Below are 15,828 nucleotides of genomic sequence, written 5' to 3'. Positions count from 1 at the left end.
TGCATTCCAAGGCCAAATTTGCCTGTTACCCCAGGTGTTTCTTAACTTCCTAAATTTGCATTCCAGTCCCCTATAATGAAAAGGACGTCTTTTTTGGGTGTTAGTTCTAAAAGGTCTTGTAGGTCTTCATAAAACCGTTCAACTTCAGTTTCTTCAGCATTACTGGTTGGGGCATAGACTTGGATAACTGTGGTATTGAAGGGTTTGCCTTGGAGACAAACAGAGATCATTCTGTCGTTTTTGAGATTGCATCCAAGTACTGCATTTCAGACTCTTTTGTTGACCATGATGGCTACTCCATTTCTTCTAAGGGATTCCTGCCCACAGTAGTAGATATAATAGTCATCTGAGTTAAATTCACCCATTCCAGTCCATTTTAGTTCGCTGATTCCTACAATGTCAATGTTCACCCTTGCCATCTCCTGTTTGACCACTTCCAATTTGCCTTGGTTCATGGACCTGACATTCCAGGTTCCTATGCAATATTGCTCTTTACAGCATCAGGTCTTGCTTCTATCACCAGTCACATCCACAACTGGGTATTGTTTTTGCTTTGGCACCATCCCTTCATTCTTTCTGGAGTTATTTTTCCACTGATCTCCAGTAGCATATTGGGCACTTAATGACCTGGGGAGTTCCTCTTTCAGTATCCTATCATTTTGCCTTTTCATACTGTTCATGGGGTTCTCAAGGCAAGAATACTGAAGTGGTTTGTCATTCCCTTCTCCAGTGGACCACATTCTCTCAGACCTCTCCACCATGACCTGCCCGTCTTGGGTTGCCCCGCAGGCATGGCTTGGTTTCATTGTGTTAGACAAGGCTGTGGTCCTAGTGTGATTAGATTGACTAGTTTTCTGTGAGTATGGTTTCAGTGTGTCTGCCCTCTGATGCCCTCTTACAACACCTACCATCTTACTTGGTTTTCTCTTACCTTGGGCGTGGGTTATCTCTTCACGACTGCTCCAGCAAAGCACAGTCGCTGCTCCTTACCTTGGACGAGGGGTATCTCCTTACCCCGGAAGGTTCTTAAGAAGGAGAAACATGTTCTCAAGCAAGATACATTATTGTTATATAATAGTTAGTATGAAGCTTAAGAAAAAACATACCCTTGAGCAAGAGGAGGTATTTTGTTGTGTAAACAATAGCTTTGGGCTTAAAGAAAGTTAGTCTTAGAAGAAGTAGTGTGTTGCCATAGCAACTCAGAGTTTAAGAAAAAAATGTCTTGTGTGACTAAGAGGCAGAAATGTAGAAAAAAAATTTGTCCTTTTCTCTTCCGAACCCCTTTCTCCTCCTCGAGGGTACGAGACTCCTTATCAATCTACATAAGAATTAATTCTCTCAATAAGCTGTAAAGAGGTGAAACTTGTGGAATGCAGGAGAGTTCATGGAGAAGGAAGAATAAAGACTAGATTCACCTGACTTCCAATCTGATCTCCTGGGAACAGAGAATGAACAGGAATCATTTTCTTTGTATTCAGACCAGTGTTCCCACAGGGAATTCATGTGCTCAGAGGTGGGAGTAACAACGGAAACAGTGCCTAATGAGCAGTCTAGGGAGCTATAACTATTTCTACTACAGCTCCACAGTGTGTAAATCCCTGGTACTGGAAGGACTTGGTTGTTACATTTGGAGTCCCTATTGTGGCTCAGAAACCAATGTTTTAGTCCTTCCTACTGGCCTGGGAACAGAGCTTCAACTTCCATCATCAATTACCCAGAGTAATTCAGACATCTGCACAAAGATTGTCCTGTTAGAGACGTTACCCAGGTACATATGAGAACTCAGTAGGTATGTGAAGAAAGGTTCAGAGAGAAATGAACCTGAAAATGTTTACCTAAGTTCACCTGAGATCCAAACAACCCAAGCCTTGAGATGAGAGATTGTCATGTTTCTTTGTTAGGTAGACTAATTCATCTACAATTGATTTATATATATATATACCTAAAAAAGAAATGTCTTTTCAACTCAGAAATATGAGGGTCACTGTTATAACTAATAGCGGGGAAAGAAGTTCAGTTTTATGAGGACAAAGAAGGAAAGGAAGCATAAAATGGTTCCAGTAAAATTAGAACACAGTTGAGGAGGTTTACAGTTAAGGGGAATTGTAAACTAGAGTATTAAGTTTGAAGACTTGTGCACTGAACTGAAGTCACTCTTTAAATATTTGATGGGATGAAATTGAACATGTTTGTATGTTTATTAGAAAGACTCAGACTAAGGGAGATGAATTAGTTCACAACATCATCTCCCAAGGCAAAGAATTCACAGTTGTCTCAGTTCAGTTCGGTTTGGTTGCTCAGTTGTGTCCGACTCTTTGCTACCCCATGGACTGCAGCACTCCAGGCTTCCCTGTCCATCACCAACTCCCAGAGCTTGCTCAAACTCATGTCCATTGAGTCAGTGATGCCATCTAGCCATCTCATCCTCTGTCCTCCCCTTCTCCTCCTGCCTTCAATCTTTCCCAGCATCACGGTCTTTTCCAATGAGTCAGTTCTTCACATCAGGTGGCCAAAGTATTGGAGCTTTAGCTCCAGCATCAGTCCTTCCAATGAATATTCAGGACTGAATTCCTTTAGGATTGACTGGTTGGATCTCTTTGCAGTCCAAGGGACTCTCAAGAGTCTTCTCCAACACCACAGTTCAAAAGCATCAATTCTTCAGCATTCAGCTTTCTTTATAGTCCAACTCTCACATCCATACATGACCACTGGAAAAACCATAGCCTTGACTAGACGGACCTTTGTTGGCAAAGTAATGTCTCTGCTTTTTAATATGCTGTCTAGGTGGGTCATAGCTTTTTTTCCAAGGAGCGAGCGTCTTTTAATTTTATGACCTCAATCACCATCTGCAGTGATTTTGGAGCGCCCCAAAATTGGTTATTCATATGGGAAACAAATTGTACTTAATATGAAAAAAAGTATTTTGCTAACAAGCTTTACAATTATTGCACTATCTAGAGGTGGAGAAGCAATGGTGACATTTGAAAGGTAGAAGAAAAAAATCAGGCACGTCTCATTTATTGCCAGAAAGGAACTATTTTGAGATTTTTATGTACATTGAATAAATATGTCAAGCACCTCCAGACAATGGATACTACTCTGCTCACTATTTATTTTTTAAAAAAATTTAATAATTTAAAAAGTTTATTTGTTTATTTTTGGCTGCGCTGGTTCTTCGTCGCTGTGTGGGCTTTTCTCTAGTTGTGATGAGCAGGAGCTACTGTCTAATTGTGAGTGAGAGGGCTTCTCACAGCAGTGAGTTCTCTTGTTGCAGCGCCTTGCTCCAGGGCCTGCAGGCTTCAGTAGTTGCGGTGCGTGGACTCAGGAGTTGTGGTTTCTGAGCTCTAGAGTGCAGGCTCAGTAGTTGTGATGCATAGGTTTAGTTGCTCCATGGCATGTGGAGTATCTTCCCAGACCAGGGATTGAAACTGTCTCCTGCATTGGCAAGCAGATTCTTTACCACTGAGCCATGAGGGAAGCCCCCAATATATATTTTTAATGGAACTTTATTTTATAATGTTAGCATACTGAATGTGTTTTACATAAGTGATCATTAATATATCATTTAGGTAAATATGTAAACTCAAAACCACCAAACCCTTTGGTCAAAGATTTAATACTCATAATCAAAATAGCAGTGTTCAGGGTCAGGTTATACACAGGAGCATTATTATGGTTAAGCTTCCTGAGAGAGTGTAAAAAGTTTAACAGAAAGTCAAATATTGTTCTGCTTACTAGTTGAAAGAGAATTATTAGCCAATGGCAATACCATACAAAATGCACCTGATCTCTTATGATCTCAGAAGCTAAGCAGGGTTAGGACTGGTTAGTACTTGGATGATGGAAAACCACCTGGGAATACTGGGTGCTGTAGGCTTAAAAATAAAGAAAGAAAAGAAAATATTAACACTTACAGTGGTTCAGTTGGCTTCTTATGGAAAAGCAATTAGCATGTGATAGATCCAGGATTCAAAACTCAGTTTTCTGATGCCCCAAATTTGCACATAATACCATTTAAAAAATCTCTCATATTTTCTTCTTTCATCTTTAAAAATGTTCAATGGTTATTTTACCTTGTATATTTTCTGTTGTAAATTGATAATTTATTTCCTAAGTGAATTTATCTAACAGAATATTTAATCAGTAAAATGTTGTAACATTATAAAGTGTTCCTTGTTTCTCTGGAGAATAAATTGTGAGTTTTTCCCATCCTTTTATTAGGTATTCTATGCATTTAGGGGATAGGGTTTGGAATGCTGCCAGAAGCAGAAAAAAGTCCCTCTCATCATAATCTCTCAGAAACTACCTGAGCATTTTAGATCATTTTATCTCTGATGTGTAGATCTCTTCTCTCACTTTCCATTTTTGAATCTTTTTTATGTTTCCTTAAATACTAGACATCAAATGGGCATATAAATATAGATTTCCATGTTGACATGTCCTTGAGAGAATTATCAGTTGGAACTGTGTGCTATTTCTACATTCTTTTTTAACTGAAGTGACCTTGGTTTATAACATTATGTAGTTTTCACGTATGCAACATTATATTTTGAGTTCTACTACACTGTATTCACTATCAAAATATTAGTTACCAACTATCACCACATAGTTGTCCTTCTTTATCCATTTTACCTCTCCCTCTTCTCTCCTCTGGGAACTATTCTGTTCTCTATATCCAAGTGTTTCTTTTTATGTGAATTGGTTTGTTCATTTATTTAATGTTTTTTTTTCCTTTCTCATATACCACACATGACTGAAATCATATAGTATCTGTCTTTTTTGCCTCTGACTTATTTTCTTCCATCATACCCTCGAGGTCTAGATGGACCTTTGTCAAAAAATGTCAATAGTTCTTTTATTTTAGCCAAGCAATATTCCATTGTAGATACATACCACAACTTCTTTATCCATTCATCTGTCAATACACACTCAGGTTGCTTCCATATCTTGGCTATTGTAAATAATGCTGTAGGTAATATTGGCGTGCATGTATCTTTTCAAATTAGCGTTTGAGGGGTTTTCTTGGAGGGAGGGGCATAAATATCCAGAAGTAGAATTACTAAATGATGCGGTAGTTTTATTTTTAAAATTTGAGAAACCTCCATACTATTTTTTATAGTGGCACCACCAATTTACATTCCCACCAATAGTGTATAAGGCTTCCCTTTTCTCCCCATCCTCTTCAATACTTGTTATTTCTTGTTTTGTTTTGTTAACAGCCATTCTAATGGATGTGAGGTGATAGTCTGTGTTTTCTTCCAGAAGTTTTATGGTTTCTCAGGTCTAATATTCAAGAATTTAGTCTATTCTGAGGTTATTTTTTATAACATTTTTTTTTGCAATGTTAAATAGGATGGTATTCTTAATTTATTTTTCTTTTAGGTCATAGTTAGTGTATAAAAACAAAAATTTATATGTTGATTTTATACCCTCTAACTTCACCATATTTATTATTTCTAATGGTTTCAGGGTTTTCTATACATACAAAATCATGTTATCTGCAAATAGTGATAGTTTTACTTTTTCCTTCCTAATTCAACTCTTTTATTTATTTTATTGATTGAGTGCTCTGATTAGGACTCCAAGACTATCCTGAATAAAGATGGGGAGAGTGGGCATTTTTGTCACATCCCTGACCTTAGGGAACTAGCACTTAGTATTTTAGCATTGATTCTGATGTTATCAGGGGGTTTGTCATAGATTTATTATGCTGAGGTACATTCCTTCTATATTCACTTTATTTAGAGTTTTTATCATAAAAGGGTATTGAATTTTTGAACACCCTTTCAAGATCATCATCTTTTCTGCATCTGTGAGTTGATGATATAATATTTGTTCTTCACTAGTTTCTCATGGTTTCCCATGTTGATTACCTTTCAGATGTTATATTATACTTGCATCCCAGGAACAAGCCTCACTTGATATGGTGTGTGGTCCTTTTAAGGTATTGTTGTATTCAGTTACTAATATTTTGTTGAGACTTTTGGCTCTACATTTATCAGATATAGTGGACTATAATTTTCTTATTTTCCTTGTTGTCATGGTCTGGTTTTGCATAAGGGTAAATTTGGCCTCATAAAATTAGTAAGGATGGTCTTCTTTAATTTTTTGGGAAGAATTTGGGGAGGATAAGTATTAAATCTTTGAATGTTTTGTAGAATTCACCCTTGAAATTGTCATCCTAAACTTTTCATTTTAGGGAGCTTTTTGATTACTGCTTTAATACCTGTACTAATAATTGGTCTATTCAAATTTTGTATACCTTCAGTCTATAGTTGTGTGAGTCTAAGATTTTATTTTTTCTAGTTTGCCCAATTTGTTGGCTTATAGTTGTTCACAATAGTCTCATAATTCTTTGTACTTCTATTGTATTTATTGCTATTTCTGTTCTTTTATTTCTGATTTTTTTGATGTGGACTATTTTTAAAGTCTTTATTGAATTTGTTACAATATTGCTTCTGTTTTTATGTTTTGTTTTTTTTGGCCACAAGGCATATGGGATCTTAGTTCCATGATGAAGCATTGAACCATACCCTCTGCACAGGAAGGAAAGTCTCTACCACTGGACCACTAGGGAAGTCCCTATTTCTGATTTTACTGATCAGAGACTCTTTTTTTTCCCCCTTTTCTCTTAATGAATCTAGTAAAGTTTTGTCTGTCTTTGTTTCTCTTTTCAAAGAACCAGCTTGATCGAACCAAATCATTGATTTTTCCCCAACATCTTAATCATTTTCATTTCATGTATTGCTGTTCTGACTTTTATTATGTTCTTTCTTTTGCTGACTTTGGGCTCTTTGTTCTTCTTTTTCTATTTCCTTTAGATGTAAAGTTAGATTGTTTAGATCTTTCTTGTTTCTTGAAGTAGGTAGGAATTACTGTAACATTCCCTCTTATTTCTACTTTTCTTTTATCAAAAAGATTTAAGTATATCATATTTTCACTTGTATGCATAAATACTATTACTCCTTTGATTTGTAATATTCTAATTGCTGTTAAGTAGCATGTTGTTTCATGCGCATATATTTTTCCAGCTTTTCCTTATAGTTGCTTTGTAGTTTCATACCACCATGATCAGGAAATGCTTGATATAATTTCAGTTGTCTAAATTTGTTAAGACTTGTACTGTTTTCCAACATATGGTCTATTCTTGAGAAGCTTCCATTTGCGCCTGAGAAGAATGTGTATTTGGATGGAACGCTCTGTATAAAGTGTATCATGTCCTTCAGATCCAATGTTTCATATAAGGCTATTGTTTCCTGTTGACTTTAGGTTTCAGGGATCTATTCATTGTGGTCAGGGTGATAAAATCCTCTACTCTGATTGTGTTGCTGTCACTTTTCTCCATTTAGGTCTCAATAATTGCACTATACATGCCAATTCCTCTATTTTAGATGCATATATATTAATAACTATTATCAACTTTGTAATTTTGTCATCATATTTAGATCTTACTGAACTCTCAGTAATAAATAAGCCCTCGTCCATTGTTTTTATACTTGTTTTTCTTTCTTCACATGTCACTATGTCACATGATGTATGATACTTATTTTCTTATATATTTTCACTGTCCTTATATTTTTGGCTTTTGTTTCTCAGCATCTAAAACCTAGAAAATGGCCAGTACTCACCGTATGTTCCTCAAATGCATGAAAATATTTCTCATTAAAATTGTTTAATGCATGATTCCTTGGGAGAAAGTCTGAAAAATTTCTCCACATTGTAATCTAGGATCACCTGAGAACTTTAGATATTTTTTTCCCACTCAAGACTATATATTTCTTCTCTTTTTAACAGAATTCCTAGTCAGAGATATCACAGAACATCCCTTAAATGTGAGGATTCAGACAATACATGAATGTATGTATATATAGTATATTCAATACATATACTTACTTTATACATTGTAGCATTTAAAATGAATAATACCCATCTGTGCAAATTCATATATGTGTTTTTTTTTTAATTTCTAGTTATCAACACCAGCACATGGAACCAGGAAATGATACACAAAATTCAGGATTTCTTCTTCAGGGTTTATCAGTGGAACCAGAACTGCAACCATTCATATTTGGAATGTTCCTCTCCATGTATCTGATCACTGTGTTTGGAAATCTGCTCATCATCCTGGCTGTCAGTTCAGACTCCCGTCTTCACACTCCCATGTACTTCTTCATCTCCAACTTGTCCTTTGTTGACATCTGGTTCACTACCACAACAATCCTAAAGATGTTAATAAACATACAGATCCAGAGCAAAGTTATATCCTATGGAGGGTGCATCACCCAGATGTATTTTTACATACTGTTTGCAGCACTGGATGATTTTCTTTTGACTGTGATGGCCTATGACCGCTTCTTGGCCATCTGCCACCCCCTGCACTACACAGTCATCATGAACTCCTGGCTCTGTGGACTGCTGGTGCTGGTGTGCTGGATCATTAGTGCCCTGCTTTCCTTGTTAGAAAGCTTACTGGTCTTACAGCTGTCCTTCTGCACAGACTTAGAAATCCCCCACTTTTTCTGTGAAATCAAACAGGTTGTACTACTTGCCTGTTGTGACACTTTCCTTAATGATATAAATATGTATTTACAGCAGTGCTGTTGGGTGGTGGCCCCCTGGCTGGTATTCTTTACTCTTACTCTAAGATAGTGTTCTCTGTACGTGGAATCTCATCACCTCAGGGGAAATACAAAGCATTCTCCACCTGTGTGTCTCACCTTTTAGTTGTCTTCCTATATTATTGTTCAAGCCTAGGAGTGTACCTTAGCTCCGCTGCTACCCACAGCTCACATTCAAGTGCAACAGCCTCGGTGATGTACACTGTGGTCACACCCATGCTGAACCCCTTCATCTACAGTCTGAGAAATAAGGACATAAAGAGGGCTCTGAAAGGATTCATTCAGATGGTAGTTGAGAAAAGGAAAGTCATTCTGAGTCTGAAGACATGTCCTTGAAGAGGGACTCAAAACCTTAAAACAAGAAATTCCTATTCTTTGATCAGATTCTGAATGTTGAATTTGCTCCTTCTATCAATTTCTTAAAATTTCCATTTCTTTGACTTCAACACTTTAGACGATTTGTATACTCACCTGTTGAAGTTTTCCTCTCTAATGAATTTTTTTTTCTGTTCATTTTCTTTTGTCCATTTCCCTACTTTTCCATTTTCATTTGTGTATTTTCCTACTTTCACAAAGTTGCTTCCAGCCTTAGAGAAGAAAGACTTGGAAATTTTTATTAATTGGTGCAACATGGATTACTTAAAAATAATTTTTTGTCAAATGACATATATTATACAAAAAACTGGAAAATGAGTAATAAAATTTTTTAAATTACGTATATGTATATCAATAATTTCTTTAAGTGCCAATGGAGTAAATGATTCAGTAAAGAGACATAGGGTGGCTAACAGGATAAGACAACAAAACCCATATAAATGCTGGGGCTTCTCAAGTGGTGCAGTGGTAAAGAATCCACCTGCCAATGCAGGAAATGTAAGAGATGTGGCTTAGATCCCTGGGTTTGGAAAATCAACTGGAAAAGGAAATGGCAACCCACTCCAGTATTCTTGTCAGAAAAATTCCATGGACAAAAATGCCTGGTGGGCTAAAAAGTCCGTAGGGTTGCAAAGAGTTAGACGTAAGTGAGTGACTGAGCACGCACATATATGCTTCATGTAAGAGACTAACTTCAGAGCTAAATTTTTCACAAAGGATAAATGTAAGGGACTGCAAGAAGATATTTTATGCATATGAACATTATAAGAAAGAGGGGTTACAGTATCCATATCAGACAAAATAGACTTTAAAACAAATTTATCTTTATTACATGAGACAAAGAAGGGTATTATATAATGTGAAAGGAATCAACACAAGAAGAGTATATACTAATATATATATATTTGCTAGTATATATGTGCCTAAGATAAGAGAAACTAAAGGATAAAGCAAATATTGACATATAAAGGGAGATATTGACAATAATACAAGAACAACAGGAAATGTTAACATCCCATTTATATCAATGGACTGATTATCTAGACAGAAAATCAACAGTGGTCTTGAATGACATGTTAGAATAGTTGTATTTAATAAATACAGGACTTTCCTGGTGGCTCAGATGGTAAAGCGTCTGCCTACAATGCGGGAGACCCAGGTTCAATCCCTGGGTCGGGAAGATCTTTTGGAGAAGGAAATGGCAACCCACTCCAGCATTCTTGGCTGGAGAATCCCAGGGATGGAGAAGCCTGGTAGGCTACAGTCCATGGGGTCGCAAAGAGTCTGACATGACTGAGCTACTTCACTTTCACTTAATAAATACATACAGGAGATTCAATTCAGAAAAACAACACGACACACATTTTTATAGTGCACATGGAATATATACTCCAGGGTAGATCACATGATAGCCCAATAAACAAGCCTCATATTTAAAAGTATGAAAATTGCTTTTGCATTTTTGGAGCACAAAGGTATGAAACCAGAAATCAATTATAGGAAATAAAATGAGAAACCCATATTACTAAGTAACACCATAAAAACCCAAACTAATGGGTAAATGAAGAAATCAAAGAGGAAATCAGGAAATAGTTAAAAGAATAAAAATGAGAGCACAACTTTCCAAAATTCATAGGATGCAACAAAACTGTCATGAGTGATTTTAATACCAACACAGGTCTCAGTCACTTCAGTTCAGTGGTTCAGCTGTGTCCGCCTCTGCAGCCCCTTGGACTGCAGCATGCCAGGCCTCCCTGTCTATCACCAATTCCCAGACTTTACTCAAACTCATGTCCATTGAGTCGGTGATGCCATCCAACCATCTCATCTTCTGTCATCCCCTTCTTCTCCCGCCTTCAGTATTTCCCAACATCAGGGTCTTTTCAATTGAGTCATTTTTTTGCATCAGGTGGCCAAAGTATTGGAGTTTCAGCTTCAACATCAGTCCTTTCAACAAATATTCAGGACTGATTTCCTTTAGAATGGACTGGTTGGATCTCCTTGCAGTCCAAGGGACTCTCAAGAGTCTTGTCCAACACCGCAGTTCACAAGCATCAATTCTTCAGCATTCAGCTTTCTTTATAGTCCAACTCCCACTTCCATACATGACTACTGTAAAAACCATAGGCTTTACTAGACAGACCTGTGTTGGCAAAGTAATGTCTCTGCTTTTTAATATGGTGTCTAGGTTGGTCATAACTTCCAAGGAGCAAATGTCTTTTAATTTCATGGCTGCAATCACCATCTGCAGTGATTTTGGAGCCCCCCAAAATAAAGTCTGTCACTGTTTCCCCAGTTATTTGCCATGAAGTGATGGGACCAGATGCCTTGATCTTAGTTTTCTGAATGTTGAGCTTTAAGCCAACTTTTTCACTCTCCTCTTTTACTTTCATCAAGAGGCTCTTTAGTTCTTCTTTGCTTTCTGCCATAAAGGTGGTGTTATCTGCATATCTGAGGTTATTGATATTTCTCCCAGCAATCTTGATTCCAGCTTGTGCTTCATCCAGCCCAGCGTTTCTCATGATATACTCTGCATAAAAGTTAATAAGTCAGAATGGCCATAATCAAAAAGTCTACAAACAGTAAATGCTGAAGAGGGTGTGGAGGAAAGGGAACACTCTTGCACTATTGGTGGGAATGTAAATTGATACAGCCACTGTGGAAAATGGTATAGAGATTCCTTAAAAAGCTAGGAATAAGACCACCATAGGATCCAGCAATCCCACTCCTCAGGCATATACCCTGAGGAAACCAAAACTGAAAAAGACTCATGTACCCTAATGTTCATTGCAGCACTATTTACAATAGCTAGAACACGGAAGCAACCTAGATGTCCATTGACAGATGAATGGATAAATAAGTTGTGGTACATATATGCAAAGGAATATTACTCAGCCATACAAAGGAACACATTTGGATCAATTCTGATGTGGTGGATGAACCTAAAACCTATTATACAGAGTGAAATGTGTCAGAAAGAAAAGGATAAATATTGTATTCTAACACATATATATGGTATCTAGAAGAATGGCATTGAACTTATTTACAGAGCAGCAATGGAGAAACAGGCATAGAGAACAGATTTATGGACATGGGGTGAGGGGAGGAGAGGGTGAGATGTATGGAAAGAGTAACATGGAAACTTACATTACAATATGTAAAATAGATAGCCAATGGGAATTTGCTGTATGGCTCAGGAAACTCCAACAGGGGCTCTGTATCAATCTAGAGGGGTGGGAGGGGGAGATGGAAGGGAGGTTCAAAAGGGAGGGGATATATGTATACTGGTGGCTGATTCATGTTGAGGTTTGACAGAAAACAAAACTTCTGTAAAGCAATTATTCTTCAATAAAAAAATAAAAAGAAAAAAAAAGAGTGAAAAAGTCAGCTTAAAGATCAATATTAAAAAAACTAAAATCATGGCATCTGGCTTCAGGCAAGAGTACTGAAGTGGTTGTCGTGCTCTCCTCCAGAGGATCTTCCCGACTCAGAGATTGAACCTGGTCTCATATCTCCTGCACTGGCAGGTGGGTTCTTTACCACTATAGACACCTGGGAAGCCCCCTCATCAACGGTTCCAAAACTTTTCATCTCCCTGAGCAGAAAGTCTGCACCCACTGAGTTTCATTTCTCCCAGTCAGTTTGTGAACTGTTTTTCATCTGTGAAGCACTTTTCCATTTATATTTTCATTCAGTTGACACTGAGGTTTAGTCCCAGAGGCAGGTAGTAGGAATCACAGAGACAAGACAGGCAGTGCCGCTACCCTCATCTAGCATCGACAACAGACACCTTACAGGAGAATAAAGGTTTAAATAAAGTGATTTCAGAAGCAGTAAGAGCATCAATAAAGAGAGATGGGAAAAGCAGCTTTACCGAGAGGTCTGGGGTACCCCTCTGTGCAGATGACATCTGTGTTGTGCTCCACTTTGGCAAGACAGATTTGGGCATGAAAATTATTCTAGACAGAGTGAACAGCATGGGCAAAGATCCTGGCATGGGAATGAGCTTGATATGTTCAATTAGCAGTGAAAAAGCTAGTGTGGCTGAGCCAAGAGAGGGCAAGAGAGAGAGGAGATGAGATTCCAGACAATCAGCAGGTCTACATTAAGGAGAGTCTTGGGGGAAGTTGAGTTTTAAATTATGGTAAAATAATTATCATAATTATTTCGGTAATATATAAATGGAGATATTTTTATTTATTTATTTTTTTGGAGGCTAATTATTTTTAAGTGTACAGTTCAGTGGTGTTAAATATATTCACATTGTTGTGTAACCAGTCTTGAGAATGTGCAAAACTGAAATTCTATGTCCATTAAACAACAGCTCTCTATTTCCATAAAATTCCCCAAATGCTGGAAGCCTCCATTCTGCTTTCTGTCTCTAAATACTCGACTGTTCTGGGTAGGCCACATAAATGAAGATATCTGTATTTGTTATTTTGTGACTAGCCTATTTCATTTAGCATAATATTCTTAAGGTTCATCTTTATTGTGGCATGTATCTGAATTTCCTTCTTTGAAAGCCTGGAAACATTCCACCGTGTGGATGTACCACATTTGGTTTACCCATTCATTAGAACTTTGATTTTTACACAGAGCAGGCAATATGCTAGCTGCTGGGGTACAACAGGACAAAAGTGAACTAGATTTCCTGACTTTATGGAGGTCAGTATGTGGAGAGAACAGGGACAAATAATATATGGTCACAAAGAAGGTAACCAAGTCTGTAATGGGACAAACTTGTTTGTGTCCTGGACCCTTGAGTCCTGGTTTTGGGAGAAATCAGGGCCTTATAAAGGATGATGATTTAGAAATTTTGCACCTCCCCAAAGAACAGTGCACCATTCCTACAAGGAATCTCCACCCAGGGGACACAGACTCTCTGTCCTCAAAACCCCATTCCACTGTTGTGTTGGGCCACCTGCTTCAGGATGGTTGGAAAAGGGAAGGACCAGTGAATTTCATGAGCAGTTGCTCACTGTCACACTTCATTTCCTGTGCAGTGTGTGTGGGACACCACGACGATTGGTAATACACCTAGAAGCATTGCAGGCAGGAAATGGAAATCTGTATCCAGGATGAATGTCTATCCCAGAGAAAACAAAACACTGCCCTTTCATTGGCCAAATTGAAAGGACTGATCATCCCAGGGATTGTTCTCATCCCAAGGAAAGGACTCTGTTTTGGATCTCATTATGAATTAAAAAATACCTATCTTACCTTCATTTTTCACTTTACTCAATGTAATTTGTTGGAAAAAAATCTATCCCTTCCTCATTGAATGATAGTACAGTTTTGCCTCACTACTTGAGTTTATTGCTAAAAATTTTTATTCTTTTTTGAACTGTTCTTCATGAGCATGTAGAAGCACAATAACTTAGGTGTGTTGATTTCTTATTGTGCAACTTTGCTGAATTTCCCTAGTGAGTCCAAATGTGTGCATTTGTTCTTCTGTGTCTGTGTGTCTGTGTGTATTCTGAGGGTTTCTACACATTACACCATTTCATTTGTGAAGAAGGATGATTTTTGCTTCTTTTTTAATATAGAATTTTTTTCATATCTTTTTTCTTGCCTATTTTCTCTAGCAGAGTCCTCCTGTACTATGTTGAGAAGAATTGGCAAAAGCAGGCATCATTCTCTGAAAAAGCATCAGTGTTTTACTCTTAGCTATTACATTTATTTCTTTCCGTACATTGGACCATCTTTCAGTTCAGTTCAGTCTCTCAGTCGTGTCCGACTCTTTGTGACCCCATGGACTGTGGCACGCCAGGCTTCCCTGTTCATCACCAACTCCTGGAGTTTACTCAAACCCATGTCCATTGAGTCGGTGATGCCATCCAACCATCTTATGCTCTGTTATCCCCTCTCCTCCAGCCTTCAATCTATCCCAGCATCAGAATCTTTTCCAGTGAGTCAGCTCTTCATATCAGGTGGCCAAAGTATTGGAGTTTCAGCTTCAACATCAGTCCTTCCAATGAACACCCAGGACTGATCTCCTTTAGGATAGACTCTTTGGATCTCCTTGCAGTCCAAGGGGCTCTCAAGAGTCTTCTCCAGTGCTACAGTTCAAAAGCATCAATTCTTTGGCGCTCAGCTTTCTTTATAGTCCAACTCTCACTTCCATACATGACTACTGGAAAGAACATAGCCTTGACCAGATTGACCTTTGTTGGCAAAGTGATGTCTCTGCTTTTTAATATGCTGTCTAGGTTGGTCATAACTTTTATTCCAAGGAGTAAGTGTCTTTTTATTTCATGGCTGCAGTCACCATCTGCAGTGATTTTGCAGCCCCCAAAAATAAAGTCTGACACTATTTCCAGTTTCCCATCTATTTGTCATGAAGTGATGGGACCGGATGCCATGATCTTTGTTTTCTGAATGTTGAGACTTAAGCCAACTTTTTCACTCTCCTCTTTTACTTTCATCAAGAGGCTTTTGAGTTCCTCTTCACTTTCTGCCATAAGGGTGGTGTCATCTGCATATCTGAGGTTATAGATATTTCTCTTGGCAATCTTGATTCCAGCTTGTGCTTCCTCTAGCCCAGTGTACCTCATAATGTACTCTGCATATAAGTTAAATAAGCAAGTGACAATATACAGTCACGATGTAGTCCTTTTCTGATTTGGAACCAGTCTGTTGTTCCATGTTTAGTTCTAACTGTTGCTTCTTGACTTGCATACAGATTTCTCAAGAGGCAGGTCAGGTGGTCTGGTATTCCCATCTCTTTCAGAATTTTCCACAGTTTATTGTGATCCACGCAGTCAAAGGCTTTGGCATAGTCAATAAAGCAGAAATAGATGTTTTGTTTTGTTTTGTTTTCCCCCCTGGAGCTCTT

The 15,828-nt window shown here is 37.9% G+C and overlaps 1 pseudogene; it reads left to right on the top strand.

Moving 5' to 3' along the window:
• The first annotated feature begins 7,915 nt into the window (after positions 1-7,915).
• LOC120863827 lies at positions 7,916-8,954 on the top strand (annotated as a pseudogene).
• The last annotated feature ends 6,874 nt before the right edge of the window (positions 8,955-15,828 follow it).

Source organism: Oryx dammah, unplaced genomic scaffold (assembly GCF_014754425.2).
Source record: "Oryx dammah isolate SB20612 unplaced genomic scaffold, SCBI_Odam_1.1 HiC_scaffold_5, whole genome shotgun sequence".
Classification (NCBI taxonomy): Eukaryota; Metazoa; Chordata; class Mammalia; order Artiodactyla; family Bovidae; genus Oryx; species Oryx dammah.
This window is presented reverse-complemented; position numbering and strand designations above follow the sequence as displayed.